The sequence below is a fragment of the Euphorbia lathyris genome, chromosome 4 (genome assembly GCF_963576675.1).
Source record: "Euphorbia lathyris chromosome 4, ddEupLath1.1, whole genome shotgun sequence".
Classification (NCBI taxonomy): Eukaryota; Viridiplantae; Streptophyta; class Magnoliopsida; order Malpighiales; family Euphorbiaceae; genus Euphorbia; species Euphorbia lathyris.
Window position 1 is genome coordinate 54,983,401 of NC_088913.1, and position 12,703 is coordinate 54,996,103.

The following is a 12,703-nucleotide window of genomic DNA, read 5'->3' on the forward strand; positions in this document are numbered from 1 at the left end:
TCTTATTTTAAATTTTCAATTAGGTTTATAGGCATTAAATTGAACTAACAATTTTAGCTCGGTTTGATTTCGTCTTACATTAAAACCAATTGAAGTTTTTAAGGAAACTTTAGCCATAATACATGTTGAATTTTAAATCAATATAGGATGAATGTGCTATTTTTCTTTTTCCCAAGTAACAATTTTATAATTCATATTAATCAATCAATTAGTTGAATTCTTAACTTTTGGCCACGATTGAGACCAACCTTATCACAATCGAGGTATGAAAGGGAAGAAAATTAAGTACCGTTTACTTTTGGCCACGGTTGCGACCACCCTTATCACAATCGAGGTATGGAAGGAACGTTAAAAGCAAAAAAAAAAAAAAAATTAAGCGTGTTTAAGTTTAAAGTAACGATTGCGTCCACCCATGGCATGGTCGGTACCTCTTAAGCAAACACTAAGCAAAGCAATAAAAATACGAGTAAATTACACCAATGGTACCTGAACTTTACCCTAATTCACACTTTGGTACCTAGATTACATTTTGTCTCAAAAATATACCCGAAGTAACGATGACCGGACAATTAAGTATATTTTATCAGTTAATGGCCGATCAATGCGATTTTGATGAGTAAATTACACTGATGGTACCTGAACTTTATCTGAATTCACATTTTGGTACCTAGATTTCATTTTGTCCAAAAAAATACACTTCAAGTAAATATGACTCAATATTTTAGTATACTTGACCGATCAGTGATTGATCAACCCAAGTTTGACCATTTTAAATTAAAAATTGAGACCAATCGTACACTCAATTAACATAAAATTATAATATTGTCATTTAGCTCATAAATGACAATATTATAATTTTATGTTAATTGAGTGTATGGTGAGTCCCAATGTTTAGTTCATGTTACCCAGTCACTAACCGATCAAATGAACTAAATCTTTCAACCACCTTTACTTGTGTTATGCTTTTAGGATAAAATAAAATCCAGGTACCGAAGTGTGAATTATGGTAAAGTTTGGGTACCATTAATGTAATTAACTCATGAAACTCGCGTTGACCGATCATAACCGGTAAAAATATACTAAATTGTCCGGTCATCGTTACTTCAGGTATATTTTTGGGACAAAATGTAATCTAGGTACCAAAGTGTAAACTATGTAAAGTTCAGGTACCATTGGTGTAGTTTACCCATAAAAATACGTATAAGGTTACGGTTGAAACCACCCTTATTTCGGGCGTAACCAAGCAAATAAAATCAAGTACTTATTCATTTTAATATATCTCATATATTAGTTAGGTTTGGGAAAGGAAATTTAGTATTTTGAAATGCCTTGAGACGAAAGACTCAATAACATACGTGCTTATTTCCTCCCGAATGCTTCAATTCAAAAATTGGAAATACAAGACGGATGATATATCGTATATTATACTAAGTTAGTTTGATATTTTGCGTATAAATTTGCCATGCGAAATTAGTTTTTTCGGCTTAACTAATTCAAAAGGTGATACAGAGATATATGTTTTATTTTTATAAAGAGATTAGTTAAAGAATAAATTCAGTGAAATTTTGCTCGGGACTAGCAAAAGATTAAGTGTGGAGATTTGTTAAGCCCAAAATATACCTAAAATATCATCAATAATTACATCAATAGTGCTACGAATTTATGCTATTTATACCTATTTAGAATACTTTTACTCTCGAATATGTTTCTTTCATACAAGGTACATAAATATTTGGTAAAATCCAAAAAGGAGTAAAAAGAGCTCAAAAATAGAAGAAAATCCCTACAAAAGGAGTCGAAGACGACGAAAATTAATAACGCCAAGTCGAGGACACGTACGAGAGCGAAGAAGTGAAAAATGCTTCGTGCCATGACCGCGACCCCCAAATTCACGGTCGCGACACGCGTCCCTCAGCCTCTCCTTCCCTTCGTCTGAAGTACAATTGATGCTCCCCCATTCTCGGTAGAGAATTTAATATTCTCGGTACAAGCAGGAGATTTTAGAAGCCTAGTTACACACTTTCGTTTTCGACGAAACGCGATCGTTCGGGTGGATAAAGACGTCCTTTCGCAGCGGACACGATCCTTCACAACGGACACGGCACTTCAATCAAGACTCTTCAACATCTATAAATAAAGAGTTGATGGAGAGTTGAAAAATAATGATATATATGTAGAAGAAAGAGATTAGTGTAGAATTTATGCAGAAATTCCGAATCAAGTGATTCAGAAGTTAGATTTCGATTCTGTTCAAAAGCAATATGATGTACACACATTGTTTACAAAATAATAACAAATTCAGTAACGTTTAGACATTGTTCTAGTTTAGTTTACATTTTGGTAATGGACCGACCCAGTCTCTATTACGAAGATTCAGCAAGAAGATTGAGTAGAGGATTTGCCCCTGAGCCTGACAAACTCTAACGAAACCCAAGGAAAGGATTGACAACCCGTTCACTTGCACGCCGTCGAAGAATTCAATGCTCCATGTTCTCTCTAAACTTGTATCAATTTATATTTCATCTAATAAAGTCCGTTCTATTCGATAGATCTTTATGCAGCACTTATGGTAACCAATCCACTAAAGTGACTGCTGGTGTTTTCATTAAAACGTATTTAATCCAAAATCTTTACAAGGAAACTTTGTTGAACACTTAGGCAAATTATTATCTCGAAAGAGTTTTAGTTTGATTAAGGGCAATTTATCCCGAAAGGGTTTTGTCGCGTTCAAAGCCAATTAATTAGAGGTTCCATCATTTATTTCATCTTTATAATTCGTACAAAGTTTAAAGTTGTTTTCTTTGCTTAATGCAAACAAATATACTTGTTTACTTTTCTAAAGTACTAAAACGTTCCTATTTTGCAAATTCATTCTTAAATCAGATACTTTCTAACATCTTCACATTCTAATCTAATTCTTATTCTAGCAATTTCAAAACCAAAACCGATTAAACGATTTTTCCATATTATAAACCTAAAAGTAAATTTAACCGATTATAAATAAGTTTTGTTCGAAAAACGTTCCCTGTGGGATCGATATCTTTTATTACTACAAGCGTATACCGTGCACTTACGGAAATCGCTCAACACTGCTGATACCTTGGTTGTTCCTGATTAGGCTGCCCTGTCCATCCGAAGTTCGGATGATTTCTTGTAGCTGGGTTATAGGTATTTGAGTATGGGTTTGGTGGGTTTCTTTGATTATATCCAGCATAATCACATTGCTCCTGTTCACCCTTCCCTTGTTTGACTCCTAGACAGTTTATATTGAAATGAGGTCCTCCACAAAAATCACACACATCATTGAACGGTGGTTCACTGTGAATGGATGATACATTAATCTTGCTGAGCTGCTTTGCAAGTTGTTCCATCTGGGTGGTTAGTTTCGACACAACATCATCATTCCCCACTCTTTTTCCATCACTCCTGGCGGAGTGCTAGTTATAGCTCGTGCTCACGACTCTCTCAATAACGTTGTACAAGGCTTGTGGTTCAAGATCTTCAGGATTACCATTGGCAATATATTCGATCTGGATTTTATAAATGTTGGTGACTCCATTGTAAAAATTCTGCACTTGCATCCACATGGGGATGCCATGATTTGGTACCCTTCTTAGTAATTCCTTGTACCTTTCCCATGCCTCGGCTAAGGATTCATCCTCTTCTTGCACGAAATGGGATACCTCGTTTCTGAGTTTGATTGCCTGTCTAGGTGGAAAATATTTCATCAGAAAAGTGTTGGCCATTTCTTCCCAAGTGGTGATTGTTCCTGGCTGTAAGTTCTTTAACCAGTTCTTTGCTTTGTCTTTGAGGGAAAAAGGAAACAGGTTTAGCCTGATCACATCATCGGAAACTCATCGGTTTGATATGAAAGTGTTGCACAGTGTGATGAATTCCTGGATATGCCCGTTTGGATCTTCTGACTAGTATCCATTGAATTGCACTGCTGCCTGCAACATTTGTATCATAGATGCTTTCACTTCAAACATGTTGTTTCCTTCGTTAGGCAACACAATGCACGATGAGTGTCCTTCTGTGGTCGGCCTCGAATAGTCTCTGATTCTCATGACTGGAGGATTGTTATTTTCTCCTTCCTCTTCCTAATTAGGTTGGACTGGTTGTTCGGGTGGTACTCTTCCAGCCATCCTTCTTTCTCTTTGTCGCTCCCTTTGTCTTGCACGTCGGGCTCCACTCGGTTTCGTCTACACGTTCTCTCTAATTCGCGATCGATAGGAAAAACTGGAGGTCCAGCTCTGCGCATAAACAAATGGAGAACTCCTTCTGGCTGCACTATTTAGCAAATAGATTAAAAACACCTTGTTTCACAGAAATTTTTAGATAAATTTTGTTGCTTTCAATCCCCGGCAACGGCGCCAAAAACTTGTTGTCCTCCGAACAAACTCTAGCAAGTGCACTAGATACAAGTAATAAAGTGATAAGTTGAGTATCGTCTCCTCAGGGATTGATGACCAAAATTTAACAGAAAAACCTTGCAGAACAGTGTGTTCATGGTGTTTGAATTCCTTTTTTAGTTGAGAAGTGATGTGATGTGTGTACAACAATACTAGTTAAGAGATTTAGTGTAATAAAATGAGTTTTGATAGTGATAAAGAGGTAGAACAGGCTAGGCACAGCGGAACAGGTTACCTTAAGTTCCTAAACACCCTATTTATTCATGAATGACGCAAAGTGAAGTCAAGGTCTCTGCTTTAATGCTCATTTAAGTCAACTCTCGTGTGTTCTTAAGATTCTAAGACTTACTACAACCATAAGCGTCCCTAAGGTTGGTTCTTTCTTGCATTACGATTGAAACAGCATTTCAATAAAGAAAACCCTTGATACAACCACCTAACGTCTCTGCTTCAGGGTTGGATGTTTGATAAACGGTTCGGTGTAGATGAAAGCAGTTCCCTATCATTCATCTAGCACTAACATTCATGCATGAGCAATGTAATATAAAGCTTTATCAAACACTTCATAAATTAACAACATTCATTCATAAATAGGAAATAGGAAACTTACATAACCGGCCCTAACTGGCCGAACCTATTCAAAATGACTACTCACTCATAGTGGCGAGTGAACAGTTTATGTTACTTCTACCGAGCTCCATCAATGGAGTCTTCTTCCTCGAGAGCTCTTCTCTCTATCAAAAGGTCTATTTTTCAGTCCAACAAAAAGATCCTCCTTTTCCTTTCCTTACTACGTCTATTTAAAGGAAAGGACAAGGTCAACACGGTACATAAAGTATCCGAGCAAAATATTACAAAACCAAGTAAATTGTTCATAAATCCTAGAATGCTAAAAGTGGTTAAGATCCTTTTGGCCCTTGAACACTCAAGGGTCGAACTTTCATGTCATCATGCTACTTTCGAACTGCTCTTATCCGCCTTTCTTCCTGCTGCTCCTACCGTACCTGCCTTCCGTCCTGTCGTTGTCCGTCATCAGAAGTTCCAGCGTTTGACCGCTGGATCAAAGAATGGCTTAACTCCTCATGGTATGTGCGAAACAGGCTGCTTCCAGACTGTTCGACTTAATCTTTCCTTATCTGCACAAAAACACTTATAAGACCTTCTTTCATGTAATTTCACCCTAAAAACACCCTTAATTCATTATAAATAGCATGTTAAATTGTAGTCAAATTCACGCCTAACAGTCATATAGTAATGAAATGTATCCCTATATACTTACCCAAGTTACTAGAATATATCATTTGTCACCCTTAAATAGAATATGCAAATCAGCCTGGAGCAAAGAAAGAGTTATTTCCATTTTGAATAAGACTTCATCCATAGTTCGAGCAGTTCCAATCTATAAGGAGAATCAAATGAGTAAGACAAAAGAAAGAGAAAACATATAAGAATCAAATGAGTAAGACTAAAGAAAATGAGTTAAAAGAAAGAGAAAACACATAAGGAAATTATACAACGAAAACATGTTTAATAGATCTATAACAGTTCTTAGGAAAGAGGTATACTATTCCAAATTTAATTAATGGAAGAAAAGAACAAAAACATGAAAAAAATGTGTGCCAAAAAAAGATACTGATGATGGTTCAGAGCCTTTTAACATAAGAACATGTTCTTAGAGAAAATAACATACCTACCATGTATTATCTGGAAATTTGAACTGATAGTAAGAAGCAACTCAGCAGCATTAGAGGAAATTCAGCACTGTTCGAGGCAACTCAACAATAAATCTATTAATTCGAAATAATCGATGGATGTGGGCAAGTTGGAAGATCAGCTACACCTACCCGTATTATATAAATAAAACAAAAACCATTTTAGTCATGAGAAAGATCACAGGCTTTGGGAACCTAGTAATTTTGCCAAGTCAGACTTCGTATAGCACAGTTTAAAGCCACGACAATCTTTCAGCAAAAATGCTAAAGAGTATAACAAAAACTGTTATTGTTAAAGAGTTCTGCTATTCTAGTTTAAAAGGAAAGAAATGTCAATGAAATCAACTTCCTATAGCGGGCAATTCAAAACCTCATTAAGTTTAGGATTGGTATAGATCATAGAATTAGCTAGACAAGCAAATATCAAAATTAGAGTTGTGGCTTGAAAAATCTCAGCCTATAATTTGACAGAGGAGATCCAGATTTTCCAATTTCAAATAGATAGCTGGATGGTGGAGATTTAGGGAGTGAGGGAGGAGTATTTGAGGGTAGGCAGTTGAGAGTGAGAGAGTGCAAGATTATGGGTGTGAGGGAGCCGTGGAGGTAAATTATGTAATTAATTGCTCGTAGAAAAATAGAAATTCGCAAAAAATCGTAAATTTGAGAAAAAATATTGAAGCTCTACTAAGTTGACAGAAAGCATACCATTCTTAGTGCAGCCTTAGTAAATTGTAAACGTTATCTAGGTTTATGAATGATGAAGGGTGCCAAAATTTCTGCCAATTTGGACTGCTCAAATCCATATGACACAGAGAAACAGAAATTAGGAATAACAGTAATAAATTATTGCAGTATTTACGAACCACTTACACACACAAATAAGCATTAATACAAACAATTATGATAACCATAATTAATGTATTAGTGAGTATGTTTAACAGAATGCAGCGTTCATTAAAAAGATATGATCAAATTCAACTCTGCAATGTTTTACATTTCATCTTGTGAAATCGAAGAAGTAAATCATAAATAGAAACAAATTCAAAAGGTACAAAGATTACCTCATTGTATCCCAAAGAAATAGCAGTGTGCCTCACCAAATCTTTATAATCCTTTCTACCACTAACTTCATTTCTTGTCAATCTAAATAGAAAACATAGAGAAAAAGTAAAACACGAACCTGACCAGCAGCAATCCTCAATATAGCCCTTCTAATCCTCGATTACGTCTGCTCCTATACGTCATCTGAACTCTAATCAACTCTCCAACCATTGCAGTTTTTTCTTCGCTAAGAATTACCTCTTGAGGAGATGTAGATTGGAAGAAATCTAAAATTATGTCGCCAAAAATATCTGAATGGAGCAAGTAACGGTGAGATTGAAGGAGGTCTGCAGATAACTTTATCGTAGTTAAGGTATGGATAGAAAAGAAGCAGTTGAGGAAGATGGAAAGAATAACAGTTTATTAAGGATTAGAGGGAGGGAGAGGAGCAGTTGCTTCCAGGTGAACGTGAACACTAAAATTTAAATGTATTTTTTAAAGGACTAAGAAAATTACACGTCAGTTTAAAGAGTAGTATATGGATGACACATCAGCTTTGAGAGCTATAGATTTAGAATATAGTAATAGATTGCTATTCGATACAAAATGTCTTAAAATAATAATAAAAAAACTTCTAATGCTAAGTAGATCGACGATTACGAGGTGGCAATTGACATCTACAATCTGTCATAGCTTGAAAACGATATGTTGCCTCTACCTATACTGCTTCTTTTTAGGGTTAAGGTGCAAAAATACCCCAAACGTTTTGGGTCAGGAGCAATTTTACCCCTAACGCCTAAAATGGTGCAATTTTACCCCTAATGTGTGTAGCCAAGAGCAATTTTACCCCTAACGTTGATAAATTGGATCAATTTCACACACTATTATAAAATATCGTCATTTTTTTTCTTTATTTTGCACCAATTGCATATCAATTTGTTATAAAAAAAGGATATAATGTTTTTTTATAATTTAATAATTAAATTAGTGATTAATATTTATAAATTCGAAATCGCTCCGCTTGCTTCCACCCGATTAATTCTATCTCTTCCTTTTTCTCTTTGATCTTGTGTTGATTTATTAGAAACAATATTTATTGATTGTTTTCTTTTGGTTGAGATTCTGACTGATGTGATCTTGTGTTTTTCTTTGTGCTCGTGAACTCGGAACTAGAGTTGAGGACACTTCGTTAGCAATGGTAGATAGTACGTCATATAATGTATTTCCTTCTATCCTTCTTTGTATGAAATAATGATTAACAGATCTTAGTTTAAGGAAATAGGTAAACAAATTTTGTATTTCCGCTGCCCTATGATTGCCCATTTTCCTTCAGCAACCCTTGCTCCGTTTCTAACCCATAAGTTTATGTCTCCTTTCTTCAAGTCCCTATTCTGTCTTAATTCCTGCATATTTGTACAAATATGAGATCCACATCCGATATATAATACCGAAGACTTCGACTGTGAAATTGAATTAATTTTAATATAGAACATACCAGATGTTGAAGCACATCTTTTTCCCTTATTTAGGGAATCCAGGTACTCCTTGCAGTTCCTCTTCCAATGCATATCTTTACCACATAAGTGGTATTCTCCTTTGGGCTTCTTGACTATTTTTCCTTTGACTTGATTTGGTTTCACGCCTTTGTTCTTATTGGAATCTCTAGAATTGAGAAACTTCTCTTTTCTCTTGTGAGATCCCTTAACAATAAGCGCATACACTACATTATCTTTCTTCAAATTGGGCTTAACAAACTTGAGTATGTTCAAGAGCTCTTCAAGAGAAGTTTGTAAGTCATTCATCTGATAGTTTATGATGAACTGTGAATAACTCTCTAGGAATGATTATAGAATTAAGTCGACACTTAACTCATGATCCATCACAAATCCAATGCTAGAAAGCTTGGTAATGAAACCAATCATTTTGACATGATGTGTCATGACAGAAGAGCCCTCTTGCATCTTGGAGCGAAACAACAACTTCGCTATCTCATAGCGTTCGCATCGAGTATGTTTCTCAAATAGCTCCTTCAAGTATGCAATCATGGAATAGGCATCTATGTTCTCATATTGCCTTTGTAGCTCTGGTGTCATAGCCGTAAGTATGATGCATCCCGCATGTTCTTCATCAGACCGATGCTTCTGATAAACATCGATATCTTTAATGGGAGCATCATCAGCCGAAACAGTTGGTATCGATGTATCTAATACATACCCAGTCTTTGCGAACTTCAAAACGATTTTGAGGTTGTGAAACCAGTCGGTGAAGTTTGAACCATTCAGTTTGTTATTGGTAATTGATGCGCATTTTATGTCTACGTGCATGTGAAGGCAAGTGTACCTTAGTCGTGTATCAAGTAATAAAGTGAACGTAGAGTATCGTTCCCACGAGGATGGTGATTATAAGTACTAATCTTTTTGCTTACCATCTATTATTTAAACAATCAAAAGGTAGAGTTTGTTGGACAACCAAACTAAGACTTAAACAAGAAATGAAATGAAAATTATACAAATTTGGTGAGAGATTACTTATATTGAAAGAAACTAAGGTTTCTAGCTTCACTTAACATCTTTGCTTAGTAACAACACTTAACCCCTTTTAAATTGTTTTATCCTTTTTAAGATAGCGATTTTTCTTATTAACTAATAGATTCTCGAAATTGGCTTTAAACTCTCGATTAATTACTTTCCCTTGGTCTGGCTCAAGTAATTAATCTAGAGAAGCATTAAGTTTTATTAATCTAAACCTTTTTAACCTACTTTACCTTGGTCCGGCTAAAGTGATTACTTAAGATTTAAGAAAAACCGTTCGAGTAATTAGTTCTAAACTTTCGTTTAATTACTTTCCATTGGTCTAGCTCAAGTAATTAATCCAAAAAAGCATTAAGTTTTTTTAGTTCTAAACCTCCGATTTATTACTTTCCCTTGGTCCGGCTCAAGTAATAAATCTAAGATTTGTAATAAGATTCATGAAAAACCTTGGAAAACCAATAAGCCACGCTAAATGGTCATTAGGTCCAACTTATTAATTTCGATTAATCAATTCAATCACGGTCAATATAAATGATTAATTATATTCAAGTAAGAAGTTGGCCCATCTCCTACAAGCATTAAGAATCATAACTTAGTTCTCAAAAAGGATAAACGTAGCTTAAATAGGTTAAACATAATTACTATATAATTAAGGTTAAGATCCGCTTTTAGTCTTAGTTAAGAGGGTTTTAGCCCACGATTAGATTAAAACACACCTTAGAAAGATAGATAATGAAGTTCATAATAATAAAAGAGATTGAAGTTTAAAAGAAATCGTAATGACGATTGCCGAACGAACTTCTTCGGTAACTTAAAACTTACTTTTATTAGATGAACTTTTGCACAAACAACACTTTGAGAACAATAATAACAATTACAACAACGCAAACAACTAATTCTTAAGGAGAAAAATCAGAAAATAATATTATAGGGGGAAGAATTAAGTTTAAGCTTGGTGTGTCTTCAAATGGCTCCCAAAGTCCCATTTTATAGGAAAATGACACACATAATTCCAAAGACCAAATCTCCTTATGGCCTCCCACTCCCTAATCTGTTGGTCCCGTGTAACGTGACAATATTAGTTCCAAGGGGGGGGGGGGGTTAGGAACTATTTAAATTTTTTGTCAGTTAAGGCTGACTTCTTTTTCTGAAAAGACTTTAACTTAGTCTTTAAGCACAGCAGTGCTGAGTAGTTTTAGATACAAGCTTAGTCAACTAGTGACTAAGTCTATTTCTATCCTTGAGTCAGGAGATATCACTTAAGTCTATTCCTGAACTCAGCTTCTCAGCTCACTCAACTCAGCGTGTATTCGTTTTAGTGTTTTACTAGGCAGTATTTAAGCAAGCAAGATATAAAAGGAGTTAAAGGTTAGAAAGATATTACTCAGTAGACGTATCCTGGTTCGGCCTCTCCGCCTACGTCCAGTCCCTGGAATTCCTTCCGAGCTTTTCAGAATCCTCTACTGAGCTTTTTAAAGGTAGAGCACAAATCTTTTACAATAGCAACTGAGTATAAAAGAGTACCTTCCTTTATTCCTCTACTCAATCCTATTTCTACCGCTGAGTACTATGACCGAGTACTCAGCTTCTCCTTTCTATACTTCTAGAAATGATAAGTGTTTGTTTGTCCTAAACAACAATTGCTAAGACACTTTAGATGAATAAGATCACTCTAGACTTTTACACAAGATTGGAATTGGTGTAAGATTTGCTTTGCTTTTCTCACAGAACTTCGAATATCAATTTGGTCAGCATTTCGACTTGATTAAAGATCTGCATCGAATGATGCGTTTGAGTGGCCTATTTATAGTGACACTTGATGCACCGGTAATTTCGAATTTCAAAATTACCGTTGGAGGGAAACGGATTCCTGTCGCTTTCACTCAGTACGTGCTCAGCGTCCTCGGCCAATAAAATTCTTGTATCTTCTGTCTTCAGCAGTGCTCAGCAGCTTTTCGTCAGGCAAGACAGAATGTCTCCACATTTATGGCAAAGTATTCCAAACAGCTTCTTGCCTCTTCTGAACTTTACCCAAAGTAGAAATACTTTGTCTTCAAGTTTGTTCAGGTCAGCCGCTGACCTGACTTCCTTGTCACACAACTCAACAGGTTCATCTTAAGGCTTTTAGACGAAAGCTTCTCGATCCTTCTTCTTACTGGGCTTGCGTTTCCTTCACCTTGAGCTGCGTTTTGATCTGCTTGGGCCGTGTGGCTTTCATCCGTTGACTTGGGCTTGACTTTCTCTTGTGGGCCTTTGGGCCTTACAACTTAATGTCTTATAAATTAAATAACTCAACATTGAACAAACACATTAGTACAAATAAATCAAAGCATTTAAATTTAATGTGTTAGAATATTTTTATCATGGAGATTTAATTCTTTTTAATAATTTTGTCAAATCAAAATCATATGGAAAGGTGTTTCAACAAACTCCCCCATTTTCATGTTGGCAAAAATATTCAATAAGGAACTCAGTGTTGAGCTCCCCCATGATAGTTGACCTTTTCTTAACTTCTTAAGATTCTCCCCCGTAAGGGTTGAACCACTAACTTAGTTTTACTTTAAACATTTTAAGGTTTAATCAAGTAAGTCTAAGGTCAGCTTTAGAGCAAGGTCAGCACTTTGGACATTTTGACTTTACTCAGTTTTGATACTTAGTGAAGCGGAAGATTAGGTTCAATTATCAGAGTGGAAGTAAACTGAGTAAATTAGTTGGGGCTGAGTAGTTTTACTCAGTGGCATAGTACTTGTTTAATATTTATGTTCACAAGTTTCAGATTACATTGTTCAATGAGTTTTAAGTAAGAAGACATGTGAGAGAGGTCATGCATTAGATCAACACAACAGATAAGTACAAATCGATAAGTCAATAACATAGTTGTTTGTAAGAAGATACGATATTATATTAACTCAGCACAACACGAAGCATAACATCAGCAAACATCAACATTTGCACAAGTTAAAAGAAAAGATCTATTTTCTAATATTGACTTGAACTTGATTCGATT

At 35.5% G+C, this 12,703-nt stretch overlaps 1 non-coding gene across 1 annotated transcript; it reads left to right on the forward strand.

Moving 5' to 3' along the window:
* Positions 1–3,591: 3,591 nt before the first annotated feature.
* Positions 3,592–3,698, forward strand: LOC136228150 (small nucleolar RNA R71). Its single transcript, XR_010688484.1, has one exon. It is a non-coding gene; the product is annotated as a small nucleolar RNA R71 (small nucleolar RNA).
* Positions 3,699–12,703: the final 9,005 nt, after the last annotated feature.